This window comes from Papaver somniferum, chromosome 3 (genome assembly GCF_003573695.1).
Source record: "Papaver somniferum cultivar HN1 chromosome 3, ASM357369v1, whole genome shotgun sequence".
Classification (NCBI taxonomy): Eukaryota; Viridiplantae; Streptophyta; class Magnoliopsida; order Ranunculales; family Papaveraceae; genus Papaver; species Papaver somniferum.
Window position 1 is genome coordinate 222,752,836 of NC_039360.1, and position 14,435 is coordinate 222,767,270.

The window sequence follows — 14,435 nt, forward strand, 5'->3', positions numbered from 1 at the left end:
CGCAAAAACTAAACGATAATAAATTTAAGTATAGTATTTAGGTGGTATATTCTTCTTATAAGACTCTACATTCCTATAAAAAATGAGCATAATTCGAGATGTATAAAACCACCATCTACCCCTTTGAATATCAGTCGTTCAAAATTAACGGTTGAAATTAAGATCGGTAGATGGTCAGGTTTTCTATCTCGAATTGTATTCATTTTTGGTAGGAATATAAAGTCTTATAATAGGAACATATCATTAAAATATTAGACTTAAATTCATTGTCGTTTGAGTTTGCCGGTGAAAATGGCACAAATCTTATCTGATCTTGTCCATCTAAGAGTGTCCATGAATCCTCCCTCAAAGTTAAAACAAGTGTTTATATTTTTTCAACTGCATGCCGGACCATAGCATGAGTATCAACAACAAATGGATTTAAAGGACTTGTAGACGGGACAATTTGAAGTATTGGGCAGCGGACAATCTTCTGCAAGTATAGGGAAAATTCGAAAACGCTAAGCCTGTTTGGTACAATTTTTAAAAGCAGTTTTCTACTATTTTTAAAATATACACTAGCTAGTTTTTTGTTTTCATTTTCTAAAAGCTATTTAGTAGGAAACTGAAACTATTTTGCAAACCAAGGAAAATCAACTAAATCGTAAAAACTCGTCGAGATGTCGATAAAAATAATTCTTGCATATAAAGAAGAAGAACGAAAAATAAATCATAAAGAAAACAAATGGAAAATGTATTCTGAAAAGGAAAAATAATCGTTTGGTCCTTTTTTAAGTGGTCCCAAGTCTGTTTGGTCTTTTGGGAAAACGTGTTTTCTGGTTGGTCCATAATTATTTGAAAATACAAAATGGGAAAAAACACCCCTCCGTACTATTTCGACATTAATCTCCGTAACTCTTATATTCCATAATTATTTGAGTTCATGCTCTCTGATGAACTATGAACTTCCTACTTGTTTCGTACAGGAATTCATTCTATTTGATGAACTATCAGAGTTCATTCCTTCAAATGAACACCTAATCAAACCAAAACTAAAACAGAGTTCATTTTTTCGAATGAACACCTAATCAAAGTTCATTGTTATGAATAAAAAAACAGAGTTCATTCTTTCAAATGAACACCTAATCAAAACAAACTAAATCAAAACTAGAATAGAGTTCATCCTTAAAAATAGATACATAACAAGAAACAAAGTACAAAACTTTCATCATTATGACCAAAAAATATAATTCATTTTTTTTTTCCGAATGAATACCTAATAAAAAGATCTAAAAACAGAGTTCATTCTCTCGAATGAACACCTCATAAAAAGATCCAAAAACAGAGTTCATTCTTTTAATGAACGCACAACAAAAACCTCACAAAAATCAGATCCAAGAACAAAAATCAGATTGGAAAACAAAAACCTAATAAAATCACTGTCGTCTTCATCATCTTCATCGTCTCCATCATCTTCAACATCGGTAGAGAAGGAAAATACACAAATATTCATCGTCTTCATCATTTTCAAAAATAGCAAAATCGATCTCGTAATCTTTAAAATCAAGCTTTATAGATCATCGATAAATCAATCTTCATAATCAATCGTCTTCATCATCATCATCGTCGTTCTTCATCATAAAGATCTTTATCAAAACAAAAGAAGGAGAAGAAAACAGAGAAAAAGTAGGTCTAGAAACATAGAGAAAACAAAAAAGAAAATGATTCTGTTTCTATTAATAATTGAGTATATATGTGGTTCACCAAAAGGGTATTTCTGCTACTACCAAATGATAATTACATCGTTCATGATGTCATTCTGCGTGAGTATGGTCCATCCTAGGACAAAACAATAAATTTTAGGACCAAACAGTAATATATATTTTAAAAAAGGACCAAACAGACAGTTAACTAAGTCAACATGACCAAACTCACTCTAATATACTCCCTCCGTCCCCTATATATAGGCGGAGTTGTAAAAAATTGTAGTCCCATTAGACAGGCGGACTTTCAATTCCAATATGGGTTTTTTCCATATATTACCCTTATTTATCATAGGTAGTTACAACTATAACTAAATTTTGTTTCTAATGTTGGAATTGTACAAAGGATAAAACAGGAAAGAAGATGGAAATGTAGGAAATCAATAAAATTTCTTATTCTAAGAGAAATTCACTTTTCCGCCTATATATCGGGGACGGAGGGAGTATTATTTTTAGGACTATATGGAATTTCCTACTTCTGAAAATACCTCTACCAAACGTGTTTTTTCCCGTTTTCTGTTTTTATTTTTATTTTTTTAAATAGAAAACTGTTTTTAAAATTCATGCCAAACACGGTCCTATAGCCGGGACAAATTTTATGGTCCAAATCTGGGACAATAAATTTAGATCTTTGATCATTTCCATCTCCACCCTGTTACCAGTCCCAATATTAGAGCCATTCCTCTCTCCGTCATTCAGATTGTACCACTTCTCCACCATTTCGGTCTTCTATAACACGTAATGGAGAATAATTTTAGGAAATGGGAAGCATTTTCTCTTTTCGGACAAGTAGCTTAATCTCACACGAAACACCTCAACTGCTAACTTCTAACTCATAAATTTAGCCATAGAATTTTCCACGATCAACCAATAATCATTGGTAAATAAGGAAAAGAAAATGGGGGGAAGAATATGGCTATCGATCCCTTCTACAATTATAGGGCCGGTTCCTATGCATCACAATTTTTCTAGATATTGATTGTCAGAAGGCATGGAAAACTCACCTAGCGACTTTGGAAAATGAACCTAGCGACAAACGATAGAAACTACACCGCCAGTGATTTACACTTTCTCGTTGGCAGTGGAAACTCCATCGCTTGGTGGAGACTTTATCGCTAATGGCTCTTTCTCTACCGCCTATAAATATGTGAATTCAAACTTCATTTATACGACAAATATTTTACACCAAAAAATTTCAAATGAAAGATATTTCAGCATTATTGATTTTTTGAAGTAATACTTGCAAGTTGGCATTAACAAGATGATGATTATAAAAAAAATAGGTAAGTATTATAGAATCAACTTTTGGATATTAACCAGTTCAAACCTGCAACTAAAATGCAAAGAAGAGTTCAAGGTAAAGAACATCAAAGCAAAGAAGATCTGAAAGTTAACCATAATACTAGTTAAAAAAAAAAATTCTCAAGAGCGCATTGATTGGAAGTTACGGCAAATGAAGATAAATAATAGGTCAAAGATTGTTCGTGATTTTTATTGAAGTCTTTATTTAAGTTATTGATGTCAAGTTTATATCTTATAAAATAACGTATCAATTCGAAAATTAAACTTTTTTTTTTTGCAGTTTAAATACCCATATATTAATATGGATCATACCAATACAGACACTTATCAAGGAGATTATACATTGTTGGTTGGTCCTCTCCTATCCACAAGTGTTAATGGAGGAACATGACCCAACAAATTCACTTGAAGATAAAACATTATACTGAAAATAAGGTGTCGAACTAATGTTACTGGATTAGCATCCTTAGGTTCTAAACAAATCCTATCGTAGAATAAAAACTTTAAAATAAAAGGAGGCATTGAGTAAGTGGTTGTCCATTAGTTGTCCTGCCTATTTTTTCTTACTGATTTTGCCAACTTATCAGCCACTTTGTTTTATTTTCAAGTGAAAATTAAACTTAAATCATGAGGTAAAGTTGATAATTATATATATGTTTTAATTTGTAGGTACTCAGACTTACATTTAAATAAGACATGGTTGTTGTTACCAAGGTAAAAAATCCGTCTCCACCCTCTAATTTTCGACCAATTACTCTTTCTAATGTATTTTACAAAGTCGTTACAAAGATTTTGACGACAAGACTCAGTCCTTTGTTAGATGGTCTCATAAGCAAGAATCGATCTGCATTTATACCGGGTCGACAAATTATGGATAATATAGTGGTTGCAAGAGAGTTGGTCCACTCCATGAACCAATAGACTTTAATTGTGGGATTTTTTGCACCTAAACTAGATATGAGCAAGGCGTATGACCATGTAGATCGACACTTCTCGAGTCAGGTACTTCAAAGTTTTGGAATTACTTCTCAGGCACATCATCTCATAATGAACTGTCTCATTATGACCATGTTAGTACTACCTCATTTTAAGTTCTCGTCAACGGAAATCCTGAACGTTTCTTTAAGAGTAAAAGAGGTATAAGGCAATGTTGTCTGCTTTCTCCGTATTTGTTCATTCTATGTTCCCAAAGCTTAACCAATTTTATGAACCAAATGGAGAGTCATGGATTATACGCTGGATATCGTCTGAATAGGTGGGCGCCTTCAGTGTCTCACTTAATGTTCGTGGATGATGTGATGCTTTTTGGTTGTATGTCTGAATCCAACATCAGTTTTATTTCTTTAATTCTCAACAATTATGCAAGTTACTCAGGTCAGCAAGTTAATTACAGTAAGTCCACTATTCTTTTTAGCAAATGTGTTTCGCCTGAGAGGCAACAACAAGTAATTTCGTCTTTGAGTGTGAAAAAGATGGAGATTGAAGACAAATATCTTGGTGTTCAGATACTTAAACCTGGGAATAGATGCAATTATTATGAATTCTTAATTAATAAGTTTGATGCGAAGCTCTCTGGTTAGAAGAAGAATTGCTCATCTCATGCCAGTAGAACCACTTTGATTCAATCTATTTTAGATCTTATTCCGTTTTTTTACATGGCTGCTTCTATAGTCCCTAAACATGTTTTGGCTAAACTCTCCCGCACTATTCGCAACTTTTGGTGGGGTCACTCTCGCGACCAAAAGAAGATGCATTTTACTCATTGTGATTGGTTCACGGCATGCAAAGATTAAGGAGGACTAGGTCCGCGGAAACTAGAGGACTTAAACAAAGCTATTATTGCAAAGTTGGCGTGGATATTTCTCCGAGACACTAATTCCTTGTGGGGATGTCTTCTGCGTGTTAAGTATCTTCGCAATTCAGAATTCTGGTCTTGTAAAGTACCACAACGTTTTTCTAGCACCTGGCATGCGATTCTCAGCTCAAGAGAAAGTCTTAAAGAGTATAACACTCCATGTTTTTAGCATGGCGCATGCTAAAAGGTGCACCATGGCCTGAGATGAAGCTTCATCCAAAGCTTCAGTTACTTGGTAAGAGGTAGATTGGATTAAGGCCAATATCACACCAAAATGGTGCATTATGTTTGGCATTTGACGAAGGGGTAACTCTCGCATCAAATGATGCGTTAGGACAGTTGGGTAAATGACATTGTGTGTTGCAATGCATCCTTTGCGCATTATGAAGGCTATTGGCCTAGAGCCAATATTGCACAATCATTGTGCATCAGGCCAGAAAGGGATAGCCAAGAGAATACTGCACAATCATTTTGGAATATGACAGAGAGAATGTCGCACAATCATTATGCGATAGCCAGAACCAGTGTTGCACGATCATTGTGCAATACTGCAGAAACGAGTGTTGCGCAATCATTGTGCAACATACAGAACTAGTGGTGCAAAATCATTGTGCAACAGAAAGAACGAATGGTGCGCGATCATTGTGCATTACAGAACAAAACTCAACAATCATTGCCTATAAATCAGAAATACATGGCAATGGCCATGAATAGTGAAGCAGGCATGTCAATCCTCTCCGCTTTTATAAGTTGTAAAAATTGCAAGTTAACATATATAGGGAGGGGTAGTTGGTTGAAAGTGCATATGTGGACCATGCACCAAGTTACGCATCATTTATATTTGCGTATCCTTCTTAGGTATCACTATGCCATGTCGCAGACTAACTAATGCGAAACCTTTGTGCATTTCGACAGATAGGCCTATACGGACTAGGCCATTACCATTATTGCTTGGACACAACCTTGAAAACGAGTTTGTCTAAAGTTGATGTCCTTTCGTGGATGAACTATGATTTGTGCTTGATCCCTTTAAAGTAGGGAAGGGTACATAGGCATCCGCAATGAATTGCAGCATTTCTGGTCCAACACATTGTCGCTCATATCATCTAATTTAGAGGTGATTGCGACATTGTGGCCTCTCATATCATCTGGCTCGGCAGTTCGACGCAAGATATGATTATGGTCAAACTTGATGAGGCAAGTTGCATTCCATTCCTTGGATGCTCATACTTCCTATCAAGGCTTCGACATAGGCATGTACCAATGGCGCATTTGGCATGGCCTCGAAAGTAAACTACAACAATATGCAAGTTAGAGGAGCTTGCATAAGCCTAAGGAGAGTACGGCATGAGCCTGATTGATGCACATTTGGCACGAGCAAGACAAGTGCATGCTCTCATAAGCTCAGTGAAGAAGAAGTACGACGGTTACTGAGCTAGAAAGGGAATTCAGTGATGGATTTCCTACGTTGAGGCACGACTTTATACCCTTGTCCTATGGTAAGTTGGAACGTTGTGGAAGCTAATTTAGCTGCATCGTGCTCCCCGAGCATGCTTGCAAGGGCAGATGAACGTGCATTTTCCTAGCTTTAAGGCCTGGATTATAGCATCATCATGGCGCATCGGGGAAGTTATGGCCTGCGCGCCCAAGCGCACCGGGCATAAATTTTCCGGTTTGTCACAAAAAGAGGAGTTTTATGGGTCATTGGGAATGGGAATTGACCATCATTTGGGCTGATCCCTGGATACCCTCACTTCCAATCGAAAACCTGCAACTCCAATGGTGTTTACTGATGGTATATCGAAAATTAGGGACCTAATTGATCATAATAACCGGTCTTGTAACTCACATCTGCTTATGCAGATTTTTGACGCACTAACTGTTGGCCTAATTGAGAGAATCAAAATCAGCAATGTTGGTGCAGACGCCAAATTGTGTTGGACCCTCACCAATCATGGTGATTTCACGACAAGTTATTTTCAAAAGTTGCTCGCAAATATCTCAGGAGAGTCTCCTCATTGTAATGATAATGATTTTCCTTGGGTCAAGTTTTGGAAGAAGAAAAGAATTTCTTCCAAAATACACGTATTCAAGTGGTGATTATTGCATGGAGGTACTGGTGTTTTATAGAGAATTGGGAAATACATCCCTAAAATTTTTATGGACTGTCCACTCTGCCATATTCACATCGAGTCATTAGACCACTTATTTTTACAGTGCCCACTGTCTAGAACCGTGCTTTTTGCATCTCCATTGAGTCTGCGACTTGAAAATAATGAATACTTATCGATAAAAGATATGATTCAGCAGTGGTCGATGGCTGCGAATGACGGGTATACTTTCTGCCTAGGAGCTAGTATATTATGGGTTATATGGAAAGCGCACAACAACTACTTATTTGAAGACAAGCATCCTAATATTCCCTCCATTCTCAATTCGGCTCTATATTGGTTTAATTCCTATTACTATGCTGGTCATATGGATGGTACTCAAGTGACAACCTACAATAATCAGAGCATTAATCCTTCTATACCACAATGGTATCCTCCAGTTAGACCTTTTGTGAAAATAAATGTCGACGCTGGGTTATTTGAGTCGAGGGCAGCTTGTGCTTCCATTGTGCGTGACTGTGATTGAAAAAGCGGGGGTCTAACAACCACACCCAATATTTTGCTTAGTAATCTGTATGGACAAACTCCAATATACTTCTATGAGAATCAACTAGACAGTCAGACTCAATCTTAATAAAAGTATATCAAAGAGTTATATCTCACTTTCTCGATTCAATACTTACTCAAGCAAATAGAAATCTGTGAGTCTAATTGAATACAAGAGAAATCACTTGAACAGTACCAAAGACCAATGTTCAAGGATAAATCAATTTCAATCAACAAACAAAGGTTGCATTTCCCAATTGATCGATTCAACACACAACCTGTGATATTTCAATTATATAACAAAATATAATGCGGAAAAGAAACAACACAGACGCCAGAAGTTTTGTTAACGAGGAAACCGCAAATGCAGAAAAACCTCGGGACCTAGTCTAGATTGAACACACACTGTATTAAGCCGCTACAGACACTAGCCTACAAACTAACTTCGGTCTGGACTTTAGTTAAACCCCAATCAATCTAACACTGATCCAAGGTACAATTGCGCTCCTTATGTCTCTGATCCCAGCAGGATACTACGCACTTGATTCCGTTAGCTGATCTCACCCACAACTAAGAGTTGCTACGACCCAAAGTCGAAGACATTAATAAATAAATCTTTATCACACAGAAAAGTCTACTGTAATAGATAAATCTGTCTCCCACAGAAATACGTACGAGTTTTTATTCTGTCTTTTGATAAATCAAGGTGAACATGAACCAATTGATAACCCGGACTTATATTCCCGAAGAACAGCCTAAAATTATCAATCACCTCACTATAATCTCAATCGACTAGCGAAAGAAGATATTGCAGAATCACAAACGATGAGACAAAGATGTTTGTGACTACTTTTATATCTTGCCTATCGGAAAAATCAATCTCAAGCCAATCTTACGATTGTACTCAAACACGATAAAAACAACAAGATCAGATCACGCAACTACAGAGAAAATATTTGGGTCTGGCTTCACAATCCCAATGAAGTCTTCAAGTCGTTAACCTACAGGGTCTCGGTAGAAACCTAAGGTTAAAGGAGAATAGACTCTAGCTAATACAACTAGTATCACACAGAAGGTGTGGGGATTAGGTTTCCCAGTTGCTAGAGTTCTCCTTTATATAATCTTTCAAATCATGGTTTGCTATCTAAGTTAACTTGGTAATAAAGCATTCAATATTCACCGTTAGATGAAAACTTGATTAGATTCAAGCTAATATCTTTCAACCATTAGATCGAACTTATCTTGTTACACACAAATGAAATGCACGTTTATTTAGGTTTGTGTAACCGTACCCAAACATGTACACTTAGTTGGTTCAACAGTAGTTAACCAAATGGTTAGCCATATGAGCACTTTCATATCAACCATATTCATCTTAACCATAACTAGTTCAAATGACTCAAGAGAACTAGTTAGAGAGTTATTCAATTGCTTAGATCTCATAGAAGTATATAAGACACAATCGAAGTAAAAACAATTTGATTCACTCAAATCAATTCATGAACTTTATAGCCACAGTTTGCAAGTATGCATTCCTTAGTTTATATAAGTTTAAGTTCATGAATAACCTCGTTTTTAAAAACTAACCCACTTAAGTACGCATACTGGTACGCGGACTTATGTACCCGGAATAAGTTTGTTTTCAGTTCACAAACTCCAGCAGAAATTCACGGGGTGTGAACTTCCGACAGTGTGCATACTGGTACGCTGACTTCAGTTTCGGTTTTCTTGAGCAGCAAAGTACGCATACTTTGGTTCAAGGAATAAGGACTTGCACACGTATGAGTTATCACACAATGTTTATATCCTTTCAAGGTTATATTCTAAACTCTCATTTCAATCATTGAAACATTCTTAGAGAACGTTATATAGTTGTTGTTCACAAGCTATTTTTCGTCAAAGAGATTTTCAAGTAATTGAAACTAATATGACTTTCATCACTAGTAAAGATGAACTTCGCCAAAGCGAAAGCTTACCAACACATATTTCTAGAAATAGTTAAGCGAGATAAATTCGGCTCGAAATAGAAAATGTGTATAATCATAATCTATATAGCAATACGAATTTTGTCTCAAGATAGGAGATAAAGTAGATAGACTTTTGAGTGATAGATAAGTTCAAGTCTCCACATACCTTTTAGTCGATGAAGTTCCGCCAGTTCCTTGAGTAGTTCTTCATCTTTGTATGATGATCTCCATGGAGTCTAGAGCTCAACTACACTTTCTATGCTAATCTGAGACTTAGCTATGAGTAGACTAGAAATCAAGACTTATACTTTTGGCAACTAAACTTGACAACAAGCTTGAGATAGCAACGCTTGCGAGTTCGACCGATCAGTGCTCTAACAGTGATGGAACCCACTTATGTAGGCAAACGAAGGTTTTTCCATGGGAGCCACCTCTTGTTTCCGAAGCTAATGGGTTTCTCTTGGTAAAGAAATTACCTAGTTCTATGAATTTCAATCATATTAGATTCGAAGGTAACTGTCAGGTTATGGTTAACATTCTTAATGGATATGTTAGCACTATACCTTGGAGAATCATTCATGTCGTAGAAGAAATCAAGGCAATGAGTAGTCAATTCAGTAATGTAAAGTTCAGTTTCATCCAGCAATTCCTTGGCTCATAGTCTTTCTCAATACGCCGTTAAGCATAATGTCCAACAATTTTGGACATCTTCTCAACTCCCTCATTGCTTAGTTCTTGGTTATGGATAGAGTTAGATACTCGGTTCTTGTTTATGTTTCCTTGTGCGTTGTTGTAGTTTTTATTTATTTTTGCTACCAGGCAGCCCAGCAAAAAAAATAAAAAATAAAAATAAAAATATACATTTAATTAACTAAAGTGAATAATTAGGAAATTAAAACTTACATTTAACTAACTAAAGTTAGAGATTTATAGGGGATTAGTCAATTGAGAATTATAGGGAATTCTAGAGACATTCCAAATCTGTTGTTAGTCGATAGGGGGTCTTTGTAAATCTTTGAGAGTTTCTATTATTGGATATTGACTTTCTGATATTGTTTAGAATTCTTTGTTACTGGATAATGACTTTGTGAAAGTCTTTAGAATTCTCTGTTATTAGATTTGGATTTCCAAATCAATGATTTAAGGTTATGGGGGATTTTTAGAGACTTTTAAGTGAAAATATACCATAAAAGGCTTAAACAAAGTCTCTACAAAATAGGTGATATTTGGGGAGACTTTAGGATATTTAAAAAATAAAATAAAGAAATAATAATTTCCATGCAAAACTATTATTTTCCAGAAACTCCACATTATGCGATATCTCAACCCATGCATTATGTTCGTGTTCAATCTGGTTTAATTTTCGGTTAACAAAATAGTCACTATTTCTATTAGGCACGCATAAATTTATAATTTTTCACTGATTATATTCTTCCTTTTTTTGTATTAAATCGATGAATTATTTATTATATATTAATTTTATAAAAAAAAATTGATTTATTTTCATCTTATTTGATGTATGTAAGGTAAAATTCCTATATATTTTTATCTCAATGAATCATTGAGATTTCCTAAAAATCACTTAGAAAGTCCCCCAAAAACAATAGACTTACAAAGAGTCTCCCAAATCTCTTACAAAAAATTCTCTCGATATCTCTAAAATTCCCAATTGACTAACCCCCTATTAGGAAATTAAAACTTATTTAATCTATAACACAAAAAAAAAAGGGGTTTTTTAGCCTTAGACGGCCGGATACAGTTTGACATACAAACGTTGCATCCGACCATCCAGTTTCATCTCAGCCAAAGACATCCGGCGGATGTAAATATTGTAATCTCTTTTCATTATGACTTTGCATTGATTGGGTTCCCCCATAATCAGATCATAAATAAAATTGAATATGAGAAAAAAATACGAATAAAAATCATTAGCTTTAATTATATCATTATTTGATTTTTTCCATTTGTTGATGGTGGATTTTCAACAAAGGGTAAAACCGTAAAATCATGAGGCATATTTTTGACACGGCTTTCAGGCATGCAACAATTCATATATTACGAAGCCTTGATGAATATGTTGTCGAAAAGCCCCACTGGTTGAGAGATTTGACCCCTGGAATTTCATCATGCCCTCTATGCAGATTAACAGTTCCATGACTACAGGAGAGAGACCCCTCTCCACATAGAAGAAACGATTTGGGAGGTTCTCCGTAGTCAAGAACGCCTTCAGGACGTCAGTGACATTCACTGTTCCCTGACTATGTGGAGAGACCGTGTATAGATTCAGGCGGTTCTCCGTAGATTGAGAGCAGTAACGCCTTCAGGTCGTAAACAACACCGTGACTCCCCGTCTATGCACCATTCAGAATGGATGTGACGCCTTAACTGGTTAACATTCTTTCTGCAATAGATTAATTCTGCCGAGACATTCACCACTCAATTCCCAGAATGATCTATTATTGCTCCTATTCCATGGTCGAATCCACGTCCTGATCCCATGGAATGGCAATAAGCATTGCTCCTATTCCATGGTCAAATCCACGAACTGATCCCATGGAATGGCAATAACCATTGCTCTTATTCCATGGTCGAATCCACGGGCTGATCCCATGGAATAGCAATAACCATTGCTCCTATTCCATGGTCGAATCCACGGCCTGATCCCATGGAATGGAAATAACCATTGCTCCTATTACATGGTCGAATCCACGGCCTGATCCCATGGAATGGCAATAACCATTGCTCCTATTCCATGGTCGAATCCACGGCCTGATCCCATGGAATGGCAATAACCATTGCTCATATTCCATGGTAGAATCCACGGCCTGATCCCATGGAATGGAAATAACCATTGCTCCTATTCCATGGTCGAATCCACAGCCTGATCCCAGGGAATGACAATAACCATTGCTCCGATTCTATGATCGAATCCACTGCTGGATCTCATAGAATGACAATAAACAACTGTATTATCTCATTACTCCGATTTCATGATTGATTCCACGGCTGATCTCATGGAATGGTAATAGATAATTTTATTACTCCGATTCTATGGTCGAATCCACGATCCCATTGAATGGTAATTCCTGTTTTATTATTCCGAGTTCATGGTCGAATCCACAGCTGATCCTATGAACTGATAATAAATAACTACTCATTTTGTTACTCCGTTTCATGAATTATTCTCCACTGAATTTCATGAATTAGTAATAATTTCTCAACAACCGGGCATCTGGACCGTCGCTGAGCAAGCCCCACAAAAGTGGTGCAAGTGTACTCGATAATGATGCACGACTAAGCGCCCGGATGCACAAACGAGCATCAAAAACCATGAACAAATGAGGGATCCTACCCAAAACTGGACAAAACAACAAATAATAATAAAATAATAAGGGGCGCCCAGGGGCCGGGCCCACCGGCCGTCCAGCCATGCCCTAGCCGTGGTCGGTCCCATGCCTCCTTTATTATTTTGCCATATTTTGTTATTTTCATGAACTCATGAAAACTCCTTGATTTTAGCAACTTTCCTTGTTTTTATGCAAAACTCATGAATTTCCCATAACTTCATGGATTCATGAAATAATATTATAAAATAGGAAAAGGTATGCGGGACCGAGCAACCTAGCCGGCCGGCCATGCCCAAGCCGTGGCCGGTCCCACACCTCACAATCCCTAGCCTTTTATAATTATTGTTTCCCAATCTCATGAAACTCCTCCATTTCAACAAAACTCATGGATTCTCCATAACTTCAAGGATTCATGAAAAATAATATTATAAAATATGGAAAGGTGTGCGGGACTGGGCAACTTAGCCGGCCGGCCATGCCCTAGCCGTGGCCGGTCCCACGCCTTGCAATCCTTTGTCTTTTGTAATTATCATTTTCCTCAATTCATGAAACTCCTTGGTTTGAGAAAAAATCATGATTTCGTCATAACTTCTCAAATTTTGCTCGAATCATGAAAAACCAAAAGCCAACATGGTCACACGACCGGCTAGCCTCCCACGATAATTTTAAATGTTAAAATACACTTATTTTAATATTTACAAAATATTGATAAATTGAGCATACAAAAAATCAAGAATTTCAGTCAAGATGAAACTATTCTGAAAATTCACAATGTTGCTCGAACGCACATCAGAAAATACTGAAACTCTCAGTACGGAGACACGGATACCATGGTAACACGTGCATGCCTTTTTGACCGACCAGAGTCATTCCTAGGGCTTGTACAAAGCCGGTCCCACATGTTTTCATAATTCTGACCTAATTTGCTAAATTGCTCATATTGGGCCCAAATTCTCTCCAACCAACATGGGGATTGCTCAAACGACCAAAAGATGGTCCCGTGACTACCAAGAGCCAGTCTCATGCTCTCTTGGTCAGTCCCCCATCTTTCATACTTAGGTTTTATCACCTAATGCTGAACCCAACAATATTTCAATAAATGATGAAACCGGCATTTAATCATCATTCTTTCACCAACCCTCCAACTGAGAACCCTGGTGCACGCTCACTCGAACACTGGGCACCACATGGACGCCTATCATCCCATTTGGTCGGTCCCTCTATAACTCATGACCTATTTTCAGCGATTTATCAATTATGATCTGAAATTCGGGTTTCTAATAAATGCTCTACGAATCATCATTCTGAGCAATATGCAATCACTAATGAATTTATGTTGATTCAGCAACCAACATCTGAATTAATCATATTATATTTGGTAATCCACCAATATTTTAATATTTTATTGGGTCACGTCACCAATAAATAATGCGTCGAATTGAGCAATACTTGCTCAGTTGCTCAAATATTGATCCAGCTATCCATATTTAGTAATTTATCAGTAATTTGTCGAATTGAGCAATACTTGCTCAGTTGCACGTCAAATTATCAATAGTCATTAATTT